This window comes from Danio aesculapii, chromosome 24 (assembly GCF_903798145.1).
Source record: "Danio aesculapii chromosome 24, fDanAes4.1, whole genome shotgun sequence".
Classification (NCBI taxonomy): domain Eukaryota; kingdom Metazoa; phylum Chordata; class Actinopteri; order Cypriniformes; family Danionidae; genus Danio; species Danio aesculapii.
Genome location: NC_079458.1, coordinates 284,120 through 289,168, shown reverse-complemented (window position 1 = coordinate 289,168; position 5,049 = coordinate 284,120).

Here is a 5,049-nt window from a genome sequence, read left to right as displayed (position 1 = left end):
CGCTGTGCGCATTTCTTCTGTTTACACCTCTTTAAAGGATTTAAATACAGCTGATCCTTTGCATTTAACATAACAATGTAAAAAAGGTCAGACAGATTTCTAGACAAGCACAAAATATTGTCTTGTTTTCAGAAAGGAGTCAAAATTAAGTGAGTTTTCCTTAAATTAAAACTATATGGTTTTTTTCCAAGTTTTATACAAGATTACAGGTGATTTTTGGCTCAAGACATGAAAAAACATGACTAAAATGTAAACGTAATCTAAATGTAGTCAGATTACATCACCATAAATGTTATCCAAATGTAATCAGGTTATGTCACTATTAAAGTAATCTAAATGTAATCCAAATGTAATCAGATTACCTCACCTTAAATGTAATCCAAATGTAATCAGGTTACATCAGAATTAAAGTAATCTAAATGTAATCCAAATGTAATCAGATTACCTCACCTTAAATGTAATCCAAATGTAATCAGGTTACATCAGAATTAAAGTAATCTAAATGTAATCCAAATGTAGTCAGATTAAGTCACCATAAAAGTAATCTAAATGTAATCCAATTGTAGTCAGATTATCTAACCTTAAATGTAATCTAAATGTAATCCAATTGTCACTATTAAAGTAATCTAAATGTAATTCAAATGTAGTTAGATGAACTAACCTTTAATGTAATCCAAATGTATTCAGATTACGTCACCTTAAAGGTAATCCAAATGTTCTCAGGTTACATCACTATTAAAGTAATCTAAATGTAATCCAAATGTAGTCAGATTGTCACCATAAAAGTAATCTAATGTAATCCAAATGTAGTCAGATTACCTTACCCTAAATGTAAAAAGGTTGTCACTATTAAAGTAATCTAAATGTAATTCAAATGTAATTAGATTAACTAACCTTTAATGTAATCCAAATGTAATAAGATTGTCACTATTAAAGTAATCCAAACGTAATCCAATTGTAGTCAAATTACCTCACTTTGAAAACAATCCAAATGTAATCAGATTATGTCACTATTAAAGTAATCTAAATGTAATTCAAATGTTGTCAGGTTACCTCACCTTAAATGTAATCCAAATGTAATCAGATTACGTCAATTTTAATCTAAATGTAATCCAAATGTAGTCAGATTACCTCACTTTAAATGCAAGTCAAATGCAATCAGATTACATTACTATCATAGTAGTATAAATGTAATCCAAATGTAGTCAGTTACCTCACTTTTAAAAATAATCCAAATGTAATCTTATTACTTCACTATCAAAGTAATGTAAATGTAAGCCAAATGTTGTCAGATTACGTCACCATAAAAAATAATCTAAATGTAATCCAAATGTAGTCCGATTACCTCAATTTAAAGGTAATCCAAATGTAATCTGGTTATGTCACTAATAATCTAAATGTAATCCAAATGTAGTCCGATTACCTCAATTTAAAGGTAATCCAAATGTAATCTGGTTATGTCACTAATAATCTAAATGTAATCCAAATGTAGTCAGATTACCTCACTTTAAATGTTATCCAAATGCAATCAGATTACATCACTATTAAAGTAATCTAAATGTAGTCAGATTAAGTCAACATAAAAGTAATCTAAATGTAATCCAAGTATAGTCAGATTACATCACCATAAATGTATAATCTAATATATTATATTATTTGTTCATGTAATTGGTAACAGTTTACAAATTCCGTTTTCTAAGTTATTCACCCATATGTTGTAATGAAAATGAATATGTAGAGTCCCTCATGCCAGCAGCTCCAAGACCTTGAATGACCTTCAGCCATCTGGATCTGATATACGGCTAAATCAATCACTTATGTTCTGCCAATCTATTTAATCCTTTGCTTTAAGTGACTGCGTCAGGTTTGGCTGTAAACGAGGAGCTGAATGTCTCTGATGATTGCTGAAGACTTGGAAACATCCTCACTTTAAAGGTGACCTATTATGCCACTTATTACAAGATGTAAAATAAGTCTCTGATGTTCCTCTGATGAGTGTGTGGTTTCAATTTCAGCTGAGAATAGCACACAAATAATGTTTTCTAACTCTGAAACTGACTCTTTTAGGCTTTGATTCCAATTGGGGCATTTTGGTAATTGTAGCTTTAAATTCAAAAGAGGGCGGAGCTACAAACGCCTGTGCATCACCATAGCGACAGATTGAAAACAAGACTGTCTGATAGAGTCAAACACTCTAATGGCTATTGGACAGACGGCTGCTTCTCACTCACGGCTGCTGTTTATGCTAATGAGGGAGAGATAGGCATTAGTGGGCGGGGCTTCCCCCTCTGATGTCACTTACAAAGGGAGAATGTCAATCAAAGTGTTTCTGTAGACTGTTTTTATCATGTGTGATTATAAAAAATACAATTAATTCATGTTAACCATTAGAGGCTGGAGATATTCACACACTGCTGACACACACAACTGGGTTTAAACCCCGCTTTAAAGTATTTTCTGCATAATAGGTCTGCTTTAAAAGCTGACCGTCCTAATGGAGCTCTTTGTGTCTCATCATGAGGGTGTAAACATTAGTAAACTAAAATGTTGACTCTTATGTAAAGTAGAATACTAAAGTCACTACTAATAAAGCTGGCATGACTTGTTATGGTGGTATCTAGCCCCAGACTATCGAGTGTCTAGTTTAGATTAGTTTACCTCTTAAGTTTTTAGTTTTTGCAAAATGTTGTTGTGACTCTTCATTTGTTCTGAGAATTTCCATCGGCCAGAGAAAATCCATCCCTTGAGATGTCTGTGGCCTCACGGAGGATCATGGGAGATTTTGTTGACCCTTAAACGCTGTGGGAACGAGCTGCTGTAGTGTTGTTGTGTGTCTGGGGGCGAGATGTCGGATCTTCAAAGCGTCTGCTGATTAAGCATCTCTCTGGATCTCCGGCCTCAACATTGTTAGTTTGCAGTGTTTCATCTTTATCCTGAGCTCAGCGACTACTGGAAGCTCTTTCAGCACCATTATTTTGGAGAGATTCCTGTTTAACTGCTGCTGTTGTCAAGCACAGGTCATGATTGTGAAGTGTGTTTACAGATAGAGGACGAAAGTAACAAAGCGATTTTCTTGAAGCTTCATAAATGTAATCTAGATGTAATCCAAATGTAGTCAGATTACATCACTATAAAAGTAATTTAAATGCAATTCAGATACCGTCAAATTAGGTCACCATAAAGTAAATGTACTCAAAATGTAATTAGAATATGTCACTATAAAAGTAAACTACATTTAAATCAGATGTATTCAGACTATATTACCATAAAAGTAATCTAAATGTAATCCAGATTTTAATTACATTGGCATAAATGTAATTTTCAGTAAATGTAATCCAGATGTTGTCAGATTGTCACCATAAAGTAATCCAAATTGGTCAGATTACATCACCATTAAAGTAATCTAAATGTAATCCACATGTCGTCAGATTACATCATCATAAAGTAATCCAAATGTAGTCAGAATACATCAACATTAATCTAATTGTAATCCAGATGTAGTCAGATTGTCACAATTAAAGTAAACTAAATGTAATCCAAAGGTAGTCAGGTTACATTACCATAAATTAATCTAAAAGTAGTCAGATTATGTCACCATAAAGTAATCTAAATGTAATTAAAAATGTAATTAGATTACATCACCATGAAAGTAATCTAAATGTAGTCAGATTATGTCACCATAAAGTAATCTAAATGTAATTAAAAATGTAATTAGATTACATCACCATGAAAGTAATCTAAATGTAGTCAGATTACGCTCGAGATGTCAGATCCTCAAAGCATCTTCTGATTAAGGATCTCTCTGGATTGGGACGAAAGTACAAAAGTGATTTTCTCGAAGCTTCGTAAAAGTAATCTAAATGTAGTCCGATTAAGTCACCATAAAAGTAATCAAAATGTAATCCAGATGTAATCAGATTACATCACCATAGCGATCCTAACAAAGCAAACATCATTGGGAGGCTTATTTATTCAGGTAATGTATAAATCCAGCGTCAGATATTTTTATTTCAAACCTTGGGTTTCGACTAGAGTCTGTGTTTGCCAGTGGCTGTTTCAGTTCATTGATTTTTAGGTTGATCTCTGGCCTCTGGAAAGATATTGATTGTGTAATGGTATTGATTTAACCCTATACACTCCTCATCAGTAGAGGTTTACAAACAATTACCACTTCATTTTAATGACTAGCAGGCATGCTGTTGCAGCATTTTATTTATTATGTGTTCAAATATATTATTTCCTCAATCACCAGAGGAATATTTACATATGATAATGGTTCACATTCAGTTTATTCATTTAACGCACCTCTGTTAAATAGTATAAATTCTGTATATGAAAGTGTAATGTAAGCATCTTGAATTCAGTGGTTTTTGTGGTGGACTGTGTGTTTTAAATTGGCAACATTAGTTTGCTGCATTGGCAAAGAAAAATGTCTTTTACTAATCTATATTATTAAAACCACACTCTGGAAAAAGCAGTGTAATTTCAACCCAAATGTGGAATGAAATTTATAGGCCAAATTTAACCCAATGTTTTAGTTTGTCCATATTATACCCCCATTTTGCTTTGAAATAACATTATTTTAGATTGCAAGTTGTACAACGCAGATAAACCTTATTTACTATCAATGATGAGTAAATAGCTCCCATAAATGTTCTGTTATGGTTAGTTAATGCGTTATAGTGCTGATGAAACCAACAGAGGCTGTACTGGAGCTTTACAAAAAGTAATTTTGTCACCAATTGATCTCCATATTCATTGTGTTGTTTACACTACTGCGGTAGTGGTACTTTCTGACGAGTGTTTTCTGTGTGTGTTTCTGTTTCAGGACACTGTGTTCCACATGCCGTGTGAATATGTTGTGTTATATTTGACCAACGGGAACAAAAGATGCGTGACGCCGACGCGACGCAAGGCTCGTTTGCGGTGAACGCAGGTACAGCGCGCGTCTCTCTCTCTCTCTCTCACACACACACACACACACATTCTCTCTCTCTCTCTCTCTCTCTCTCTCTCTCTCTCTCTCGCTCGTTTCAATTTGTCAAGCGC